This window comes from Euprymna scolopes, chromosome 4 (genome assembly GCF_053919585.1).
Source record: "Euprymna scolopes isolate OS-2025 chromosome 4, ASM5391958v1, whole genome shotgun sequence".
Classification (NCBI taxonomy): domain Eukaryota; kingdom Metazoa; phylum Mollusca; class Cephalopoda; order Sepiida; family Sepiolidae; genus Euprymna; species Euprymna scolopes.
Window position 1 is genome coordinate 3,233,327 of NC_136485.1, and position 25,582 is coordinate 3,258,908.

The following is a 25,582-nucleotide window of genomic DNA, read 5'->3' on the forward strand; positions in this document are numbered from 1 at the left end:
CATTAACTGACGTGATGTTAAAAACATTCCAACAATCCGGTTTACCTTTTTAGTAGACAATGACATTTCTCGGGGTTTGATAATGATAGTGTCAGGGAAAGCGTGTTAATTATGCATTGCAGGTGTAATAGGTAAATGTTAAAATTACGAAAAATAAAAGGTAAACACTGACTGATATCATAAAGCTAATGTAAGGAATATTTCCTATCTCCCCAGGGAAGGAAATATTAGATACATAAAAGGGGAATGTATCTACTCTAACGTTCTTAAAGTATTGCTATATTGGGAGAGTGAGTGTCCTCGGAAATATTATAGGAATTAGGGACATTGAATAATTTTTACGAAGAATACTACGAATAATACAATGAATACATATTGCAAATAATATAAACTGTGTCAATCGCTTTTTAAGCAAATTAGTAAAATATCAATATTTCACCAAGTATACGTCATACAAAAATAAAAATTGTATCATCAAATGACTGTTTCAAAGTTAGTTATTTACCAAAATGTTATTCAAATCCATGCGATATTCACGAAGTTATGCATTTTATTTATTTATGCGGTCCGTCGCTTTATTGCAGGTATTTTTAAATGTCAAAAAGGGACGATTACCATGACCGAAAGGGAAGTGATTGTTGCTGGGCTCGCAGAAGGATTGTTTATCAAAGATTTAGTTATGGAGCTGGAAACGGATCCTAGAACTTTGCTATAATCGTGAACAGCCCCAACACAAAATCCAGAAAGGATAAAGGTACCAGGAGAAACCTTTCACATTGTGATACACGGAAAATTTGTAGGGAAGTCAACCGTAACCCAAACGGCACCAGTGCTTCCATTTTTGCAAGATCTGAAATCGCTCCAAGATCCAGACAGGCCCGATATAATGTGTTTAATGAGATGGCGCTTCTCGGCCGCATGGCTAAGATCAAAGTGTACTATCTGTTCTTATCAGCTTAATATCTGATAGGTCCCTCGCATGAAGGGATCACGATATTAAACTGATTTTTGGACCTCTTTTTTAACTCTGTCCTGTGGGGAGACATTGTAAATAGGAAGGAACATCAAAACTATTCAAAGGCCTCCTTGAGCAAAAAAAACATAGAAAAAATTAATAGCTTGGGCACAAAATTATATGATTTTAAACGTATCCTATTTACAGATGAGACCAGTGCTACTCTTGATGGTCCGGATGGATGGGCGAAATTTTGGAACCTGAAGAGAACTTCAACCCCTTACAGTGTTCATCGCCAACGAGGAGGTGGAGTCATGTTTTGGACGGGAATCGTTAGGGATAAGTTGGTTTGACCATTCCGAGTTCCAGAGGGTGTAAACTTACCAGCAATGCGTACATGGCCTTTTTGGATAAACATTTCTAACCATGGTTAGATGACAGATCGTTGTCACGTCGCTTTCAGATGCTTTTTATGCATAACAATGCACCATCCCATTCTGCTAGGACTACTGCAGCCTTCCTTGAATATATGGGTTTCTTTGGAAAAACTCTCATGACCTGAACACCGTGTTCTCCAGACCTTAATCCCATTGATTATCTCTGGTCAATATTAAAAAAGGAGCTTATGAGGGACGAGCGCAATTTAATTCAAAGGATGCCTTGTGGATTTCTAGACTCCTTTTTGAGATCAAACAATTGACTTCATCGTGGGACAAAAGGTTGTTTTAAGTTATTTAAAAAATGGTGGATATGTCGATAAATAATACATTTATTTGAAGCTTAGCACCTAGGATGTGCTTTTTCTCATTATTCTTTGACACAAAAATATAATAAAAAATAAATTTCGCATGATAAAACATTGTATTTTTGCCCTAAAACAACATTTTAAGAGACCTGCAAAGCGATTGACAGTGGAAATTCTACGATAAAGAATAAAATTCTATATCGCATGAATTTGAATAAAATTTTGGGAAATACTGACCTTAAAGTAATCGTTTGATGATATAATTTTCATTTTGTTGTGACGTATATTTAGTGGTTGACATATTACTAATCTGCAATAAAGCGATTGATGCAGTTTATATATATTGAATTTATGTATGCCAACTATGTTTGCATTGTCATACTGTTATTTTTTTAGACGGGAAAAATTGTCTCTATATTTCATTGTCTCTTTCATTTTTATGCATTATTTTTATATGCATTTTCAAACAGATCATGATAAATTAATGTTTGAGAGTCTTTTTTTATTTTTATTTTTAAGATTTCAAAAAATGCATTTTCCTGTATAAAGTAAAATTTTTGTAAATATTCTAAAAGAATGTCTGGGATCGAAATCAATGCATATTTAAAGAAGACATTCTATGAATTAATGTAATTAATTTATCAAAAATCCAGTAATTTTAAATTAATTTTTAAAATATTATGCTCATATATTCAAGGAAATTAATATGACACTAATATATGACGCGATAACAGGAAAACAAGTATACGGACGAGGCATAAACATTTATAGAAAACGGGTGAATTCTAATTTCTCCTCTCTTTTTTATTTCTTGTTTATTTCTCTCTCGTGAGTGATGCATTTATATTTTTTCAGTCCAACTTCTTCTTTAAATATGAATTGGTTTCGCTCTTAGAAATTCTTTAAAAATAAATAATACTAGTTAACGATATAAACAAGCGCATTGGATGGATTGTTTTTCATCTATTTTTCATTTTAAAGACTGTATATGGATGTAAGATGCTACTATTTTAAAGAATATGTACAGTGGACTATCTAAAGATGTGTAGGAAATATCGGTTTAGATTACATTTCTGCCGTTAAGTAAGTTCAGGGAGGCGGGAAGCATGAAAGGATTTCCAAAGCCCGATACTACGAAATAAGATGCTATTTATATTAGACGGTTTCCCTGTATTTAAGCACATCATATAGTGAAGAGGTGAGATTTTGTTGCAAAACAGGTGCATTTCTCGAATGTGTATAGAAGAATTATATATACAGGGTGACTAAAAAAAAAGCTAAATAGAGGTCATCTAGAACATATGCTGTAGAACGGAGAAAAAAGAGGTCAAAGACCCTAGTGTTTTTGATGTGATATTTTGAATATAATAAACTAGTTATGACCAACGTTTCATTTCATTCGGACAAAACACTAAGAAACGGGGCCTAATTAGACATAGGCCACATTGCGGGGTGCATTCGTTGATAAGGCAGAACCTATTACATTTGAGGTTCTATTTAGTCCTGTTTAAGAGGCCGAAACTGGCGGTAAATGCGCTAGCCCCAACAATACTCAATTAAAGCATGAATGGTAGCTTAATAGAAATACAGAATACTCTCCAGTGTGAGCAATCTTCTATCATGGTAGAGCATACTCATCATCTCTTTCACCAGCCTCTGTAATACCATCAATGTAGTGAGTCAGTTTAATGTAGTCTATGAATTTAAAGGCAAATAATCTTTGAAGAGTTTTATTAGAAATGTCTATGAGTGGTTTGGAATGGTTTTTGTAATTGTTAAAGGTAAGAAATCTAATCGTAGTAGCATTAAATACTTTCATATATTATACAAACATCGGAAGTATTTATGTTGACGAGGATACAAAGTGTAGTAAAGTCAGAGCACATTACATGGAAACAATCGCCAAACAAGAATACAGATGCAACACAATGCAATATAGATTGTGATTACTGATGCATTCCGATCAAATATTTTTTTCTGTGGGAATCTAAGAATTCTGTCATTGATATGTGTATATCCGTTACTTTCTTTCATGCCTATTATTGCATGATCAGAAAATATACACAGCTTTTATCAGAGAAATTGTTTGTGGATGTCACGAATAATCAATGGTTTAAGGATCGTGCGTTGATGCCCTTTCGTATTAGACCATTCTGTATGAATGTATGAGCGTCAAAGATAATGTAAATGTTGGACTTGTTTAAGAAGTCTAACATATTTTGCATTCTTACAGTTTTAATTTATGATTTTATTTTCTAATAATAATGTTTATCAGCAAACAATGTCAAAGGTTCTCCTTTTTTATGCTTTGCGCAGTGTATGGTACATGCAGTCACAAATGGCCAATGCAATATCTTAAGTAGAACATATTTGCTTAAACAACTACTGTCAGTCAAAAGGAAGATTACTTTTTTATAGCATGGTGGCATATTGAACAATTTATTAAGAACTCAACAAAATTTAGCGAATGGAGCTACTTATAGACAGAATATTGATATGGTTAGTCTTTTCATAAGAATTCTTGTACACTGATACCACAATGTACCTATCATGGCTATCAGTGATGCAAGATTCTACATCGTTAAAGAGTTTGGAAGCACACATAAAGCTCAGTATATAAGAGGTGAGATGAGGCTCACGCGCCATCGATATGTCTAAGGTGTTCATGATATTGAAGACATATGGAAAGGTGATCAATAGATCATCAAGTGTTGTTTCTGTCCGCATAGCGAAATGTAGGAAGAGGGGTGTTCGTTAGGTTTAACAGAAGCTTTAAGCAAAATCGCTTGGCCATCATCTTTCCTGATTGTCCTGCAAACGTCCTCATTGTTGTTGGATAATGAACGAATTACTGAATGTTCTTTACTTTCTGTCGAGTTCTTATCACGTCCCACTCAATGCGTAGGTATTCCCTTTGCTGCGGCTATTTCACACTTACAATGATATTCAGCATCTATCTAGCTTTCTAGCTCTCTATCTATTTCTCTATCTATTTATATATATATATGTATGTATATATATATGTATATAGAGTAAATGACAAAAATTATATTCTAAAATTCATGATGTTGACAATGTTATAGTCTATTCCTTCAAATCCTGAACGAAGGCAGTGAAAAAGTAACATTGAAAAACAGAGAATCAGCAACTATGTCCCAAAGCCTAGCTGGAGTCCGAACACGGTACCCCCGTAATAATAATAAAGGGTTGGGTTCGAGACACCTAACAAACCGTTCACCTGACGAAGGCCGGAGGGCAAAATGGCAAAAATGTTGTGACAATAACAACCCAGATGAGGAAGTCAGTCCGACAATCTCAATCAAAGAAAAAGATGTAATGCAGAACGAGTTGCGTCGAATAAATTACACACATGGGCGCTCACACAAATATTCTCACGCAAGTTGTCACTACTTATATACCACATACCAGGGAAATAGTGGAAAATTATACATACATTCGGACACATAGACTATATAATAGTTGGAGTAGAAATATAAATAACAGTAAAACTGTAAATAATAACAGTAACACCACAGCTATTATTTATTATTATTAGTTAACAATTATTAATTTAATTTAAGATGTGTTAACAATTATTAATTTAATTTAAGATGTCTTAATAATTATTAATTTAATTTTAGATGTGTTAACAATTATTAATTTAATTTAAGATGTCTTAACAATTATTAATTTAATTTAAGATGTGTTAACAATTATTAATTTAATTTAAGATGTCTTAATAGCTATTAATTTAATTTAAGATGTCCGAACAGCTATTAAATTAATTTAAGCTGTCTTAACAACTATTAAATTAATTTAAGATTTCTTAACAGCTATTAAATTAATTTGAGATGTCTTAACAGCTATTAAAGTAATTTAAGACGTCTTAACAGCTATTAATTTAATTTAAGATGTCTTAACAGCTATTAAATTAATTTAAGCTGTCTTAACAGCTATTAAATTAATTTAAGGTGTCTTAACGGCTATTAAATTAATTAAAGATGTCTAAACAGCTATTAATTTAATTTAAGCTGTCTTAAATATCTGCATGATTTGAAAGCTGAGTCCAGTTATAGACGTATTTAATTCTAATTTTATTAAACTAGAAACAATAAAGTGGAGTAGTGATCCTGAATATCACAAAATGCTGACTTTACCACTAAGGTCACTTTACCTACGGGATCACACAATTGCCTCATTCATTTATGTCGCTAAGTGCAAACCTCCCGAATGTTATGCCAGTAAAAATAAGGATTCAATGGAAAATATGACGACCAGCTGCTAACCCACAAGCTAGTTACGTTCAGTTTAATGTCGAGAACTGATAAAGCTCTTGGCTTTGAAAATCGGTCCATCTGTTATATAAAGAAGATATGTATAATAATGTTAATGTATGTGTGTTTGTATGTCTCGGTAAACTTTTGAAATCCAAATCGGATAAATATGATTTTGGTAAATTTGTAAAGGACAGGGACTCAGACGCATAATATTTTATTTTTTTACCTTAACGACTAGAGAAGCTTATAGGGGGCCACGGAAAATTGTCTGCGTGCAAGCGATTTTAACATTTGCACATGCTTGAACATAATTCGTCTCTCCCATGCGTTAAATTATGGTCAGTTTGTTTTATTTCCAAGTTTACAAATAGGAAAATTAGATTTCCAGAGTGTAAAGTAACACGGCCGTTGCAACGAACCGTACAGGTAAATATTTCTAGACTGAGGCAGCATTTAAGAACTTCGCTTAAGCTGGTATATTAGTCATCAAAAAGTGTTCAATATTCTGATAAAAGCTTCATCCTTTTGCATTTTTTCTGTAAAAATATCCGGTGGGGAGTTGATCAGGTACTTCTTTTTTAACGATTACATTTTCATGTTTTGATCCGTTTTTTTTTAGTGGGATTACCGTATTTTTATTTGTTATATTTAAGCACAATTATCAAAGTTCCCTCCATATACTTATGTTAAGGAACATCCGCCTGTTCTTGGAAGTGAGTACATATGAGATAGAATAGTGGAGGATTCGAACTTGCGAAGCTAGATTTCGAATTGAGAATTCCGATCATAAGTTAAAATAAATAATAAGAATGTTATTGAAAATGGAATGTAAAATTACTATTGCTTGGTTCACATAAAATAGTTAGATATTTGTTTATTGAAAAAGGAATGTAATGATGAATTGTGTTTCTGTTAATTAAATGAAATTAAAATAAGGAATTTAAAAACGATCAATGGAAAATGTTATTTGTAAAGTGGGTTAATCAAATATTAGGTAAGAGGGTCGGCTTTGTAGAAACGTGAGGAACAATGCATGTCAGGCTACGAGTATGATATGCACGTGTTGGTCATGAAATAATGTCATGAGTCTCAATATAGAGAGCTTTAGTCAGTCAGTCATGGGACAAGTGAGAAGAGTGAGTAAGAGACAGACCGACATCGAACCTTGGAAGAGAGGGGGAGAAGTAAGAATCATGTAAAGACTTGAATTCCTTGATCCAAAACCATTGACCGGTCGAAATAGAATAAACAAACAGCTTCATATTTTTGTATCTGCGCGTTAGTGTTATGTTATTCAACAGAAAAGGTATTGTCAATTTATATTATAAGAACTTTGTGAAAATCAGCATCTCAAAAATAGGTAAAGAAATATGTGTCAATGTTATAGAAACACTCCCATTCACAGAACTGTCAAAAGTATAAATGCCAAACGCACTATCTCTCGGTCTATCTATCAATATATCTAATTCCCCTCTCATTGAATTATATGTTCTCGGCTCCCTTGTATTAACATGTATCCTATCTCTTTATATATAAGACCTGTCTCTATTTCACAACATGAACACTCTAAAACACAACAATGATATATAATAAAATACGACATTCCTTCTAAAAAATAACACCCTTATGTAATATTTATAAAAGTTTTTTTTTACAAGGTAGTCACCACTTATCAAGACACGGAAGCCACTCGGAGATAAGGGTTCTTGCGTGTACAGTAATCAATGGGATAGTATCATAGTAATTGTTAGTATTTGAGATTTGATAAAGTGTCTTACTTAAGAGGGCAGTTCATCAGGAATTTGCTTATATTGGACTTGAAGACATCCAAGTTGTAGTCAGGTGGGAAACAGGCAAACGGAAGAGAGTTCTACAGGCGTGCACTTCTAAGAAAGAAGCTTTGTTCATGGAATTTACGTTTTGGTTTTAGCACAGAAAAAGAGTGGGGAAAATTTTTGACAGTGGTACTGATCGTGAAACATTGGCGAGGGGGGCAGAGATTGGAGCTCAGACGAACACTTACATTGGAAAAAACGATATTGTGTGGGGGGTATCAACATTGTCCACAATATAATTCACACGCAGTAATGAAAATGTTCTTACTATCTTTAGTATAACAGGTCTGTCCAAACGGAATTTAATTTCTCCTATTTATTATTTGTTGACCCGAGGAACGTCGGGATTCCTGGGTCTTAAATCAGGTATTTCTCTGGCCCCGCATAGGTAGGTAAAGTTAATGGGTTCGTTATTTAAGGTAATAAATCTACTGAAAATTTACCAATGGTCCAGTACAGATATTTACACACTCCATTTTGCCAAAATATTTGAGCCCATAATTAACAAAGCTCTACTCCATCACCTTACAGCTGCTAAACTTTTGATCTACCAACAATATGGATTTAGGCGAGCCCGTTCTACAGAAGGTATCCTAACTGTAATTTTGAACGTATATACATCCATTGGACAATGCAGAGGAGGGTAGAGCGATAGCTCTAGATATATCTAAGGCTTTTGACAAGTTATGGCACGATGGTCTTCCCAGGAAAATCAGATCATACGGTATCACTAGACGAATACTTAACATAATTTTATCCTTCTTAAATAAGAGAAGAATCCAGATTGTCCTCGACAGTCGTACATTTAAGCAATATCATATAAATGCGGGTGTACCTTATGGGGTCTTCCATTGGACCTTTATTATTTCTAATATTCATAAATTACCTCCTGATAAAATAGTCCCTGAGATGGGTGTATTTGCTGATAATACCACGCTCTATAATAGGCATGAGGGAAAACAAATAGACACATATCTAAGGAAGTGGTAGGAAACCAATCTGTAGTGGAATAAGGACAAAAATGGATGGCAACATTCAATGCTGCTTAGGCTAAGGTCGTTTACTTCAATAACTACAAGAAACTTCTAACCAAAAATAGCTATGACTAAAAAATACATTACCAGAAGTACTTCTTTCAAAGTCCTCAGTTGAAATTTTACAGGGAACATGAGTTTGAACAGATACATCGAACGCATTATCAGAAAGGTTCGCTCTCTTGACCGTGATAGACAGCTACTTACGCCTGAAAGTATCCTGTACCTCTACCAGACCACTATTCGCCCATTTACGGAGTATTGTTATCGCATTTTTGCTGGTGTAGCACTTACTAGTCTCTCGCTTCTGGACAGGATTCAGAAGAGAGTCACCGACCTGATTGTAACCTAGGATTCAACGTCTGTCCCATCGATGAAAAGTTGAATCCCTCTACCTGTTCTACAAATATTTTGATGGTAGATGCTCTGACGAACGTTTTTACTCTCTCAACCTGAATAACCCGACAAACACGACAAGCAGCAAAATCCCACCCCTACACAGTAGAGATCCGTAGATGTAAGAAAGCCTTCGACTCTAATAGTTTTTATCCCAGAACTGCTTGATTCTGAAGCCCCCTTCCGGGATGCTGTTTTCCCTGCTGTTCTTATATGCAGAAGTTAAAGTGTAATGTGAACAGACATCTTCCTGCTCAATCCCTGCAACTTATATTCCCGATAGTAGCTCTCTACATAAACGCTGCGCATTTTTTGGCTTAAAATGGATTTTTGAAAAACTCCTGCTACTCGACTATAACATAAATGGGATATTTCTTTGTGTTTGTCTGTTAAAAACTTATGATACGCATGGTACACCCATCAATTCAGCATTGTTAGAAATAACGATCGCTCGCCAAAACAATATGTAAACACTGGAACAAAAGGTCAATTATTTTATATGAAAATAGTGTTTTATATTAAGCTGGGGTAACATAAGATCTTTTTTTTTTCTAAACGATTTCAAGAACTGCGCGTGCGTCAACCACTGCCCTCTGAATTTGTTCAACTGCGACATTTTTAAAGTGATTTCGTAAAAATCTCAGTAGATTAGGAGTTTATCTCCTAACGATTAGTTTTGAGATTCGCATACACCTACCGGTGGTCGGAGTTTTTACTTTTTTTTTTCACTTTGAAAGAGTCGTTTTGTAATTTCAGCAGCTAATTATATTAAAACAAAGCAATGCCCTTATTTCGATTTATTATCCAAGGTTTAACTCAACTAAGGGTTAATGTTTATTTAAAAGAAACAAAAATGACAATCTCGTTCCGAATATTGTCACTTTTTTGCTCCCTCCCGTCACATTTTTTTTTTCTACGACCGCCTTCGCTAGTGAAATATAAATATTAATTTTCTGGAAGTATTTCGTCAGCATATTACTTAAGTTAAGTTTTAAGATACTAAATTCAAAACAGACCACCATATTTTTATTACAAATTGCGTAACTATCCCCCATAATAAATAATGTATTAACAAAAGCCAGTCATTGCGCAATCATAACAAATGTTAAAGTTAGGCGCGGAATTTTCATACCAGCTCCAAATGCCAAAAAGTTATATTTGTTTAATTAATGTTGAAATTATAGCATTAATATACATTGATTTCTGTATTTTCGACGATTACATTAATATTTATGAAATGCACCATGTGTGTCTGTCCGTCTCCTTATTTTCAACTCTATTTCTCCGAAACTAAACCACGACGCTACAGTAACTAGGGCTATGACTACAGCATATTATTTTCATTATTTTGACTCTCGAGTATATACCCGACACAGTTAGACACAGCTAATCAACCTAGAACTGCATAAGTCTATATAAAAGTATATGATATCAACGAATACACTCTCGAGAGTCAAAACAATGAAAAGAATATGCTGTTGCCAAGGCCATAATAATAACATATACGGAATCTGGACGAATTAAATATCATATTAAGAGTATTTTACAATCGGACAAAGCCGGACGCCCCCTTTCGCTAGTCTAATATATAAAAGGCACTATGTCAGCCTGTCTGTGTGTCTGTTTCCATATTTTAAAACAAAAAGTAGCAGAATGGTGCTAGGAATGAAATAATTTGATTTTTTATGAACCGTTCTTTTGCGGGTCTTTATCCAGGTAAAATCATTTGTAAGGGATCAAAATTGAAAAGATATATATACATTTTAACATTCATATTTTTAATCAGTTAATATACGTGTCACGTGTGTAGACAGGTAACGTCACTATTCATGAATGCTACAGTTTTGATTTTTGCTTCGATTCTAACTGATGCCACGTAAATAGTTTATTTTTAATTTTTAAATCACAAATCTATGATGGTATATACGAAATCTGGACACCAAAACAATAACAGATTTACCCCTCCCACCAGTATTGAATTATTTAAGTACGATAATTTTGCTGTAATAAAATATGTTTCATTATTAAAATTAATTTGGAATGATTTTGAGATGAGCAATTTGTATAATTTATTTAAGGTAATTAGTTGTGGACTATTATCCCCATCTTCAAATTTTTGTTTCACAATGTTTCGACCAATTATTCCTCTGGCCGTCGTCAGGGTAACCGCGACGGGATAGGAATAGCAAACACTTCAACTATATCCACAGCAATTACTGCCTTCAATAGTTATCATCTCACCACAGTTTGATAGGCTTTTGGTGGGATTGAGATCGCTTCCTCTAGACAATGCTAACCAGGAATCGTAGATATTTCGTATCTCTATACACTGCGCCACGGGGCGCGAGGGTAATCATGGTTGGATTATTTGGTATTAGAAATTCACATTTTTTATATTTTTGTTCTTCCAATTGTCGAGTCTATACTGATTGTTTTATTATTGAATTAATTTTGAATACGTATTGAGTTGAGTAATTTCTATCATTTATTTTATTTAATTATTTGAATTATAATCCTCATCTTGTACTTGTAGTTTCACGACTCGATTTTTTTTAAATCGTGTCGTTATGATAAATTAATTCTTTCTCAACAATGCAAGAGTGCATTCTTAGAGTAAAAGCGAGTGTCGAAACAACTGATTATAGTTACAACTTATTCATATGAAAAATTAATTATTTATTAATAATTAAATATAATACAGCTGGTTATGCAAATCTTTAATGTTTTTAGAATGTCGCCAGTTCGTACTTCTTCATATTTATCATTTGTAGAAATAACCCTATTTTATTACTAATGTTGTATAGAGATTCTGGACATGAAGTTTTTTTTTTATTTTATTTTAAGATTATGAAACCATACTTCTTACGCTGATGTTTAAACGATGATTCGTACAAAAAATACTAAAATATTACATTTGAGATTTTTGCTAAAATTGTTATCACTACATTCATATAAACTGTTTTTAAATTTTTAACATTTTTGGTGAAAACATTGAATAAACAATGGCTTAATGCAATGATAATATTGTTAGTTCGATTGATTAGTTTTGTTCAAGCTATGTTTTTCATTTAAACTGATTTTCTTGGATATATTAGAGTTTGTGTTCATTACCATATAACATCTCGCTTTTATTAGCTAAATATTGTTTTTTATTGGTTTCTTTAGTTTTAGATTTAGTTTTAATCTGATTTAGTTGAAATTCAAAACAAGTTCCAATAATATTGCTGACGCTACTTGAGATTCAAGTTATAAAAATATAAGATTTATAAAAAAAGAAATTTCAAACTCAGATATTTAAGGACCGATGTCTAGAAAATCATTTGCCATAAAAACACATTTCGAGTTGAACACTTGTAACATGAATTAGCAGGCAGCAAGGAGCTGGATGAATAGTTATGAGGAAAAGCATTCTTAAGCATGTTGAAGGAAAAAAGAAAAAGATCGAACAAGTTGTGCCGAGTAAATTACACACGTGGACGCTACATAAACATTCACACGCTAGTGGTAATGATGTCACAAGGGATACTCAACATACAAGAAAGGCGTACATTCGGACTCACACGCTGCAGGATTATAGCAGTAGGGGTAAAGCCGCAGCGGCTGCTAATGATGTCTTTGATATATGCTAGATTCGCAAGCTAAGCACTGAGGCTAGTAGACACGTATTTAATATTACTTTGCGCAACTAGAAACAATCTCTTACTTCGAGTAGAGTAGTGGTTCCGAATATCAAAAAATAGTGATATTGCCACATGTGTTGCCTTTATCTACGGGATCACACAACTGTCTAATTCAGTCATGTCGTTAAGTATAACCTCTCGAATGTCATGTCAGCAAAAAGTAGGATTCAACATTAAGCATGACGTTCAGCTGCAAACTCACAAACTCACAAACTAATTTCAATTGAATTTAATGAGGAAAAATATTTTTTATGAAAGTTCTAAATTACCAAGAAGTTATATTTTTTAATTCATAGAAAGATTGGAACATTATTTTGCCTTGATTTTTGTATTGTCGATGATTATGATTTAATTATTTAAGCACTGCTAATTTCTTGTAAAAAATGTACTTATTTTTAGAACATTTTTCGATCTATGGAATAACAGTTTTATATTTATATGTAAAACTTTTTATTAGTTTAACATTCATGGTTATTTAACACGATAGCCAACAGTACTATTAGTAAAAAAGTCCCAAATCCAAGAAATTTTAAAGTATTTATCATGTACATTATCGAGCTTTACCTTTAGATTCTTAATAAATTGTTTTGTAAAATATTTACAGCGTCAATTTTCGAAGTATTTATTATCTTATATAGTGATCTGATTCTTTCTTTAACGTTCTGTAGCGATAAATTTAATTAATACTTTTGGAGAATAATGTGAATTGCATCCTTGCTTTACAAAAGGCACTTTAATTGCCTGATTATAATGATAATGTACATAGAGAAATAAAATAATTAAAAGTAATTATTTATTAATATTCAAATGTAAAAAAAATCCAAATATAATAGTGCGGGTAAGATTCAAATTCTATTTTGTTTTTTAATGGAGAGTAGATAATACAGTGGATGTGTTATCGGCAGTTCCAGTAACTCTCGCTTCTCCTATTTTGTCATTCAGTCCTCATTCAATGAGTGATTTTTCTGACAAAGGGTGAAGAAAAAGCTGCTTAAAGGTCGGTAGTACTCGGTGACCAGTAGTCTGAGATTTCGGAAATTTTTCTGTCTCTGTCTGTCCTTGTGGCCATGTCACTAGTAAGGGTGCTGGAGGAAAACGTTTGTCTGGGCTGACGTTATCCGCCTGATAGTCAGGGACCCGAACCTTGGATTAACCACTAAGGAGGCTGTCCTATCAGCAGGCGCAAAGTACTGGGACTGCTGTACTGCCATTTGGTGAGTGGATCTGGACCATGCAGTAGTCTCTGGTGGGGCCTCTCGATGCCATACTAGTGGGTAATTGTTACGGCTTTACCTTTTCGTGTGGCACAAAAAAAATTTTCCTGTCTTTTTCTCTCTTACCTTCCCTCTCTGTACTGCTCTAACCAAGTATGCCGACCTATTCCACAAATCCCAAAAACTCAACATGAAATATCTCCAGAATAAAAACTCGATTAAACATAGAACCCCATCTTTCAACGTAGACCCCTACTACCAGGTCTCCTTCTCCAACATCAGGGGTCTACGTTCCAACCTTCCAGAGGTTGAAACCCAATTACAGGAGACGAAACCGGACATATTATTTCTAAGTGAAACTGGAATAGGACCGACCACTTCCCTAGATGAGTTCATAATTAACGGATACTCAAATTTAACAGCTAAATCTGACCCCCAAGATCGCCATAGGCATGGAATATGTGCCTACATTAATGATGGCTTCCGTGTGGCAGGGATATCTCTAGAGAAGATCCTAATTTACCCTATATGTGCTTCAGGGTTGCACTTGCATATACCACTGCATTTATATTTGCCCTCTATAGGCCCCACAACATCGGAGTTACTATCTTTAAGAGCATATCTGAGAAAATAGACCACATACTGTCTTCACATCCCTCGGCTAACATCCCCATATGTGGTGACTTCAACGTCCATAACGTGGAATGGCTGACCCATTCAAATAAGACAGATGATGAGGGGAGGTTTTGTCATGATTTTGCCATTGCTTATGACCTCACTCAGATTGTTCGCGAACCCACCCGTGTGCCCGATACACCCGGTCAATATGCAAGCCTCTTAGACCTTTTTCTCTCAACTTCCCCTGAGCTATGTTCATGTTCCGTTCATTCTCCTCTAGGATCCTCAGACCACTCTGTCGTATCAGTTAAGATAAAAACGAAATGTAAGAAGCCCCCAGACGTACCCCTCCACCGTACTGTATGCCGATACTCTATGGCTGCCTGGGATAGCTTCCGTACATTCATATCCGATTTACCTCTGCACTCCATGTTTAAAAAGGATGTGTCCTCTATAGTATCAGATCTGACCGAATGGGTAATTGTAGGAATAGACCAATTCATACCATCTAAAAGATTCAAACAAAAACCTAACAGCCAGCCATGGTTCTCCCCAGAATGTGCTGCTGCTATCGCGCACAGAAATCACTTTTTCCATAGCTACCAACGTAATAGATGCACTGAGATAAAAGCTGCTTTCAGGTCTGCCAGCAACCACTGTAAAAGAGTAATAAAAAATGCAAGAGAGCTATATGCCCAGTCTGTTAAATCCAAGGTAGCTGATCAGCGGCTTGGTACCCACCAGTTTTGGCAAATAACAAATAGGATCCTGTACAGAAGTGTGCGTTCTATCCAAACCATTATCAATGGACCAGAGGTCATCTCGTCAGCATCAGACAAGGCCAAACTATTTGCAAAGAACTTTGCAGCTAATTTTACCCTATGCGACGAAGGCCATCAACTCCCCATATTTCCTCCTATAACACAGAACAAGCTAGGTAACATACAAATATCCGTGGATGAGGTCGCCAAGCTAATAAAGAACCTAGATTCCAGTAAAGCAACTGGCCTTGATGACATCCCAATTATAGTGTTAAAAAAGCTTCAACCAGAACTTGCTCCCATACTTACGAAACTATTTAAGCGCTGCCTTAAAGAGAAGTGCTTTCCGACTCCCTGGAAGACCTCATCAGTTTGCCCTGTATTTAAGAATTCAGGTGATAAGTACTCTCCCTCTCAATACAGACCTATAAGTCTCCTGTGTGTTATGAGTAAATTGCTGGAATCCATATTAAATAGAGAAATAGTCAACCACCTCAGCAGGAATAACCTTCTTAGTGACACACAATATGGTTTCCGCTCTGCAAGATCTCCCGCAGATGTGCTTACGGTTATATCCCACAGGATTAGTGAATCTCTTGACAAAGGCTTCCTTTCTAGGGCGATTGCTCTTGACATATCAAAGGCCTTCGACAATGTATGGCATAAGGGCCTACTTCACAAGATTTCCAGCTACGGTATAACTGGAAATGTTTTCTCAATCATTAAATCTGTGCTCTCCGATAGGCTCATAAGAGTAGTGGTAGATGGACAAAAATCGGAGGCCTGCAATATAAATGCTGGAGTCCCTCAGGGGTCAATCCTGGGCCGAACTCTCTTCCTGATCTACATCAATGACCTCCCTAAACACATACTTAAATCATTCGTTGACATCTATGCTGATGACACGACCATCTACGGCAACACATCAAAGGCTGTAACTGACAAAGTTCTCTCTGATTCTCTCTCCTTTGATCTCGAGCGCGTGGTTCAGTGGGGGAAGATGTGGCTAGTTACCTTTAATGCATCCAAAACCAAACTCCTATCTTTACATCATCAACGCTCTGATCCCCAGCTGGCATCAAATGTGATGGATGGCTCTCGTCTGGTTGAGGCCCCGTGTTTTGACAAGATTCTGGGTTTGACCTTTACTCCTGATCTGAAATGGAACACGTACATCAAGTCTGTTGCCAAGGTCGCTGGAAAGATGGTGGGATCCTTCTACCGCTCCAGAAGATATCTCACTACTGATGCAATTCTCTATCTATATAAAAGCCAAGTACGTCCAAGGATGGAATACTGTTGTCATATCTGGGCAGGAGCTGCTAAAAACAGCCTACCCTGCCTTGACAGAGTACAAAATAAACTTCGTGGCTTAGTGGGGGATGCCCTTTTCTCTTCACTGCAACCTCTCTCCCACAGAAGAGACGTTGCGAGCCTATCCTTGTTTTATCGTTATTTCCATGGCAGATGCTCGTCTGAACTCCAATCTCTGGCACCCCCTCGCAAATCTTTCACTAAAAACACCCGTCTAGCTGAATCCACTGTGAAAAATTTCCCCCACTAAATCAAAACGCGGATTCCATGAACAAAGCTTCTTTCTTAGAACTGCACGCCTGTGGAACTCTGTTCCGTCTGCCTGCTTCTCTCTGGACTACAACTTGGAGTTCTTCAAGTCCAATGTTAACAAATTTCTAATCAACCACCCCCTTAAGTAAACACTTCATCAAAGCTCCACACTAACGTAATGTACTTGCAATAACCCTTATCCCTGAGTGGCTTCCTGGCCTTGATAAGTTTGTGATCAATGTGTAACAAAAAAAAAGTGTTTCCCTTCTATCCTTCTTCAAATAAATAATTCGTAGGCATAATCTCATTTTAAAACTATTTTTCGTTAGAAATTCGTCATCTTAAATTGTTAATTGTTTTTTTCTTAAAGATTATAAAAACATATATTAAAGATTTTCGATAAAATTGTTATCACTAAATTCATATAAACTTTTTTACAATTATATTATTTTGATGAAAATATTAAGTAAACAATGATTCAATTCAATGATAATATTGTTAGTTAAAGTGATTATTTTTCTTCAAGTCATTTGTTTCAGTTATACGGACTTTAACGGCTTCTTAATTAATGTTTTTGAATTAAAACCAAATAATTGTTTACATCTACGATGCTTTATTTTCATAACTAAACAAAAATATATCCGAGCAATTTTTAATAATTTCAACAATAACTTAAGAAAAACTTGTTTTTTTTTTATTTGCAAAACATAATGCACTTTCACTAATAGGTTTAAATATAGCAATTAGTCGGTTATCGATAATCAATAAATTACATAAAAAATTGTTGATTTCCTAAATTTTTGGAAATTTTAAAATGAAGGGAAAATCCAAAATATTTATACATTTTATCGATAAACCATTCATTTTGCTATGAGAAAATCTCATTCAAAAATATTACCTGACATTTATTATTTACTAGCGGGGAGTACCCGGCGTTGCCCGGGTGTTTAGAGGTGTGTGTGCTCGGGCGAGGTGTTAATCAAAAAACAAATAAGAATAAGCGAAATAAATATTTTAAAACGCTAAGAAATCGAAAAAAAAACACAAAAACACTAACGTAAGGAAAACGAACTATATTAAATGTAAAAATCGGAAAAACAAAAAAAAGAAAACGCGGAAAAGAAAACAGAAAAACAAACGTTAAAACTTATTTAAAAATCTGAAAAAAAAACACGCGAAAAATGGCTTAAATAACCCCAGGGGGTACCCGGCGTTGCCCGGGTGTTTGGAGGTGTATGTGCTCGGGCGGGGGTGGGCGTGTTAATCAAAACATAATAATAAGCGAAGTAAAAAAAACTAACGTAAGGCAAACGAACGAGGTTAAATGTAAAAATGGGAAAAACAAAAAAAAAACGCGAAAAAGAAAAACGAACGTGAAAAATTCCCCCCCAAAATAAACACATGAAAAATGGCTTAAATAACCCTGCTTCAATATTAAAATTTTAAAAATCGAAAAAAAAGACTTCTCGCACCACGATTCGAACCCAAAACGTTTAGATCATGAGGCCGTGCTCTAAGCAGCTGAGCTAAGACGACGTTCGTGAATTTTTTTAAATATTTAATCTAAATCACGTCCCCACGTCATTTGCGCATGCGTAGAACCGAACTTGTCATGTCAGAGTGAAGAAATTAATGTTTTTGGCCAATCTTTCGATATTTGTCGGGCGAAGGGTGGATGTTTAAAATGATATCGATCTTGTAAAAATCCGTAAACCGTGCATGACATACAAACACACATACATACATACAAACAAACATACATACACACATTTTCGCTTTTATATTTATAGACTAGCGGGGGGTGCTGGTCATTGCCCGGGTGTTGGGGGGGGTCGGTGGGTTGGTGGGTGTTAATGAAAACCTAAGAATAAACGAAGTAAAAAAACAGAAAAATGAACGTTAACAAATCTGAAAACATGTAGAAATGGCTTAAATAACCCTGCTTCAATATTAAAATTTAAAAAATCGAAAAAGAAATACCACGATTCGAACCCAACTCCGTTAGATAATGAGGCCTTGCTCTAAGCAGCTGAGCTAAGACAACGCCGCCGAAATTTTGTCGCTTTTTTAAATCTTTAAACTAAATCAGGTTACGACGTCATTTTCACATGCGTAGGAGTAAACTTGTCATGAGAGGACGATTTTTGCTGACTCCCCTGTAGAAAACTGCTGATTTCAGAGTGAATAAATTAATGTTTTTGGCCAATCTTTCGACATTTGTCGGGCGAAGGTTAGACGGTTAAAATGATATCGATCTGGCAAAAATCCGTAACCCGTGTGGAAAGTTTTTGCGAGACATAAAACACACATACATACATACAAACAAACATACATACACACATTTTCGCTTTCATATTTATAGACGAGCGGGGGCTACACGGCATTGCCCGGGTGTTTTGGGGTGTGTTTTGTTGGGCGGGGGTAGTGGGTGTTAATGAAAACCTAAGAATAAGAAGACATACAACACACATACACACATACAAACAAACACACATACATACAAACACACATTTTCGCTTTTATATATATAGACGTTACTACTAGTGCTTTATTTATTTCTTAAGCGATTATTAAACTCCAAACTCCTTAAAGTCAAACCCTGCCGATAAGTTAAATGTATTGCCTTTGATACATTTATTTTTTATTTGATAACTTTTTTATTTAATAACTTTTTTCCGTATCTAACTTTTTAATAAAACAAAGTTGTTTTATTTATACTATTTTAACATTTACAGATCTATATATCTATAAAAGTGAACGTGTCTGTGTTTATGTGTGTGTCTGTGTGTTCGTCTGTGTGTCTGTATACATTTCCCTACGAAATTACTCTGTCAATTTTTAGTCTACGGACCAGAAATTGAATATACAGGGTACTGAGATTCGTGAAAATCTATGTGATCGGTTTTCGGCAAGAAATTGTTCTGTCAAAGTGTCAAAGTTCAACGACTTGACCTTTGAGAACTCTACCAAACTCCTCCGACAATTTGGGGTCTAAACACTTGAAATTTTAGATATAGGTTCCTCGGACATGGATCTAAGTTAATAACTCGACTTGAGCCAAAAACAATAAGTTTTAAGGGGTCATAATAGGTGTCAAATTTAAAAAATAATTGACCTTTTTTTTTGTTTTTTTTTGTTTGTTTGCTCAGCATACACCTCTAAACACCCGGGAAACGGCGGGCCGCAATGCTAGTAATCAATAAAATTATATTGTCAAAACATATGCGAATAATAACAAAATGTCTTAACATGCACACAAAATAACAAATCTTGTTTTACCATGTAAACGTAATAATAAAACGTGTAATGTTTTACCATGTACACATACGAGTAATAAAAATATCATACTCTTTTTACATGTACACAAAGTAAGAAAATTTATACTGTTTTTACATACACACATAATACAAAAAGATATACTGTTTTAACATTTACACATAATCACAAAACTAATACTGTTAAACATGAACACAAAATAAATCTTGTTATGTTTTAACATCTAAACATAAAAAAATACATAATAGCAAAACTCATAATAACACAAATATTTTAACATGTAAAAATAATCACAAAATTCATTCGAAATTTGTATTGTGTAAAGATTTACACATAATCACAAAACTAGTATTAGTTTTAGCTGTACATAAAAAGAATTTTCTGTTTTTTCAGTACACAGAATCATAAAGGTTTTAATGTTTAAACACGTACAAAACTTATAGTGTTTTAGCATGCACACACAATTACAAACTTGTATTGTTTTAATATATATATATATATATATATATATACACATAATCACAAAACATGTATTTTATTTTAATATGTACATATAAAAACTAAGCTTATATTGCTTTAAACATGTGCATATAATTACAAAAGTTTATATTGTTGAACATGTACACATAATCAAAAATCCTGTATTGTTTAATAATAGCAAATCACATAATAACAAATCTTATATTGTTTAAACATGTACACATAATAACAAAAAGTTTTGTTTTTACATGTAAACATAGTAACTAAACCTATAGTGTGAGTATTTATCCTTCCTGCGATGGACTCGCCAGATTTTAACCTCGTCTAAACTTTTAGATATAATCTCTTTCTTACACATTTTACTATATATATATATCACAGATGACCATAAATATTCGTAGATATTAACGAGGATTCTCAATATAAGAGTTATTATGATAGAATTGCATACCGTCATGTTTCTATAGGGTAATGATGTTTTAACAGAAAATATCACGAAATAATAAAGGCACTTGATTGCTACGAAATATTTTTAAAATGTTATACAACATAAGATGATGGTTATTTCTGGGCATTCTGTGCCTGGCGTTATACTAATCCCTAAACATGCTGATAGTAATAACGGCCAAAGACAACACGTTTCTCGTTTGAGCAGATTTTTCATATGCGCTCGTAAATTTATATTTGTTAATGTTTATATTCCGAACTGAGTTCATTTCCTGGGTATTTTATAAACGAAAAAAATAATTAATACGAATTAATAACATATGAAAAAACGTCAATTATGATGGTTTCAAATACAAAGAAATGATAACAAATATGAAACCACTGAATTGTTACACATGCGTGTAAGTAAATAATGCATAGATTACTAATAATAATCGTTGTTTAATAATCTATGCTTTTCCTGATAGATTGTTAACTATACCGCATTTTCGAAACATTGCATTGTTGGTTCCTGAAAGATGACGGATAGCCTGATTGTGGCGATTATCTGTGTTTAGTTAGAAGAAATATTTTGATAACAAATAGCGATGTTATGCAAGCATGTAATATGTTTACTGATTTTTTTTCATGGACATAACAGGTTAGGACTTCCAGTTGATAAATACTAATAAATGAGTACGTAACAAAACATAAAGTCATTTGATTAGTTCGGCTACGTGTAGTGATGACGTAATTACAAATAGGGGTATTTTTAATATATAGGTAGGGCTTAGTCACTGAGAAAGTTTGAGAGAGACACTCGAGCAGAGATGAGCTGGCCACCGGTAGTAATGGCTGTAAACCATGAGAAGGCTGTCGAGGCATGTCACTATAGAATGCAAAACTTAAGACAAACGTGCAACTTTCGAAGTGAGGGAACCTTCTGGGAATAAAGGTTGCTGAAAATACCTCCGTAACTACTAGTCGTTTAATTTAGATGCATTTTCATTTGCAGCTTCCAAGATGTGCAAAAATAAGATCTAAAGATCCGGTAGGTTTCCTTATTGGCCAAATATAAAACCCTACATAACTCTGCCCCTTCTATTGTAATCTAAATGTTTGCTAAATGTACAGTTAAACACATTTTCTACAAGCATAAACTATAGAATAACGATATAGAGAAACATTATGAACTAGACACTCACAAACACTAAAGATACATGAACATAAGCACCCATATTGAACTGTAAAATAAACGCAACGAACAAACCTAGACGACCAATAGAGACACTATATATATATATATATATATATATATATATATATATATATATATATATATATTTATTTTTTCTAAAATCCGATTGCTGCATCGGAAAGGCCAGTTAAAAATACATAATATACTTTGTTATTTTCTTTAATTTAATCCCTTTTTTAGAATTTATTAGACAAAATTTAACTTTTATTTTACCGTGCCAATAAATATGATCATCACTGTATATACGTTACGCACATGCAAAAGTCATGCAAATATATGAACATTAGGCGACACAAGTAAACTGTTATACACACGCTCTATAAACGACTATATAAAATATTCGTTCATACAGCCACCCGCTATATAGTACACGTAACATTTTCTAGGATTACACTCGACACATCGTTATCAAAACTCACTACTCCAAACTCAACAGTGCACTGTCAAATCTTGCTTCTGTAACATTTAGACTGAAACAAAACCAGTCTCTGAAAACAAGAGATTTTTTTCTAAACAGGAAACAACTCATACCTGTACGAGATCACGAGAGCATATAAATTTAAATAGCTGACTTTATTTTTATTTCACAGGGACACTACAATTATAATCTGGGATAACAGTTTAGCACAAATTTTCAAAGCATTAAATCAAAAATGTATTAAGATGTAACTAATAATTCTATATATAGTTTTATTATTTCGTAAATATGAAATATAATTATCCGCGACAGATTTTTTAGATATCTGAATTTCAAATGCTAAAAAGTGGTTCAAGAAAATTGTAAACCTTTTATCCGAAGGACTATTGTGCATAGCATGAGTAACATATTTTTGCAAATAACCAGGCAGTCGCTAAAGCTTGTACCAGGCATATATCACCAGATTTATCACAGATGACCATAAATATGTATAGATACTAGGTAATGTGGAAACATGATTTCCCGATAAAGGGCATTCGAAAGTTCTAAAACAGTATTTTCGCTCTATCAAGTTGGTTATCTAGTTGCTGATGATGGCTTATTTTCTCACCAAATGGCACTATTCCACTGAACCATCTCTTCAAATGAACGGTTTGCTTAGAAGATATACATGGAAAGACTAAAACACGTTCAAAAAACATAAAAACGGAAAAGATACTTAACAACTCACTGATAATGGTTTTCTAATGAAGTACTTGTTACGTTCACATTTCAGTATATATATATATATATATATATATATATATATATATATATATATATTAGGACGAGTATAATGTAATTCTTTCTAATTAAAAAAAATACGATTTAGTTCGGCTAGAGTTCTTGTTACAACTTCAATTTTTCGTGTGTGTGCAAGGTAAATCTATAAGGAAGAACTGATAATTTGTGTTCCACACCGACTTGAAATTCTTAAGCAGAGATCTCTGTTCGTCCCAAACCTTTCGTGTTTATTGAGCCATTCTTTACCTTTCTCTGATGTTGCGATTGCCATAGCTTTCTTTAAGATTTCTACTTATTTCTTTTGGTTTGAAGCATGTTGGGTGAAAAGCAATTTCGTACATTTAATAATCAGATGTCTTTTATTTTTATTTTTTCTCGCTTTCTTTAAAAATTAACTTTTTGAAAACTGATCATTTCACTGAGAGAATGTGTAAACAGATTGGCAATAATAGTTTAATTGACATCGTCACACGTCCAATTATTTAACTAGCTGCTATTTCTAAGTCTTCTCTAGGAATAAGAGATATGCGTAATTTGATAATGCTTGAGAATCCAGCAGCAGTAATCGAATTTGCCCGGTGCATGATATCGCTACAAGCGTGTTTTTTTATCCTGCCTTGACAGAGTACAAAATAGACTTCGTGGCTTAGTGGGGCATGCCCTTTTCTCTACCCTGCAACCTCTCTCCCACAGAAGAGAAGTTGCGAGCCTGTCCTTGTTTTATCGTTATTTCCATGGCAGATGCTCGTCTGCACTCCAATCTCTGGTCCCCCCTCGCCAATCTTTCACGAGAAACATCCGTCTAGCTGAATCCACTGTGAAAAATTTCCCCCACTCTATATCTGTGCCTAAATCAAAACGTGGATTCCATGAACAAAGCTTCTTTCTTAGAACTTCACGCCTGTGGAACTCTGTTCCGTCTGCCTGCTTCCCTCCGGACTACAACTTAGATGTCTTCAAGTCCAATGTTAACAAATTTCTAATGAACCGCCCCCTTAAGTAAGCACTTCAGCAAATTTCCTCACTAACTTAATGTACTTGCAATAACCCTTATCCCTGAGTGGCTTCCGGGCCTTGATAAGTGGTGATCACTGTGTAAAAAAAAAAGATTTATTCTTCATTTATTTGAACATATATTCTATTCTTGGATGATATGGACAGGTTTTTAGTTGATGTAACATCGAATATTCTTTTTACAAAGGAGTCACCATTTATCAAGACCTGCAGGCAACTTGAGGGTTAAGGTTAATGGGTGTACAGTGGGCAAGGGGGGCAGGTGTTAGTCATCGTTGGTAGTGGGTATTTGATAAATTGGATTACTTAAGAGAATGTCTCATCAAGAATTTGTCCACGTTGGACTTTAAGACAACCATATTTTAGTCAGTTGGAAAGAACGAAAGCGGAACATTTCCAAATGCGTGCAGTTCTAAGAAAGTAGCTTTGTTTATAGAATCTACGTTTACCTTTGGGCACAGATAAAGAGTTGGGGAAATAATTAATAGTGGTTTCAGCTAGACTAGTGTTTTGTTGTGTGTTTCAGGACAGGAGGTGATCATGCACTAGAGCTCAGACGAGCACTTGCCATGAATTTTTTTTTCTTCACGTACAAATTTTAGCACTCGGAATTCTGTTATCAATAAGGAATTTAATCATTTTAAGTAGATTTTTACTTCGTTTTACTTCAATTATGACATGAGAGAAATCTTCAGAAAATAATTTTATTTTATCTTTAGTAAATATAGCCTGTGGGTAAATAGGTCATGCAGATTAAACAAACGATTAATTGAAAAATTCTGCGCTTAGGTGTGCCTAAAAGTTATTGAATGCTAGATTCGATAGTCTGCCACTCAATTCAGTTCG

The 25,582-nt window shown here is 34.3% G+C and overlaps 1 non-coding gene across 1 annotated transcript; it reads left to right on the forward strand.

Moving 5' to 3' along the window:
- Nucleotides 1-902: 902 nt before the first annotated feature.
- Nucleotides 903-1,096, forward strand: LOC145273812 (U2 spliceosomal RNA). Its single transcript, XR_013866529.1, has one exon. It is a non-coding gene; the product is annotated as a U2 spliceosomal RNA (small nuclear RNA).
- Nucleotides 1,097-25,582: the final 24,486 nt, after the last annotated feature.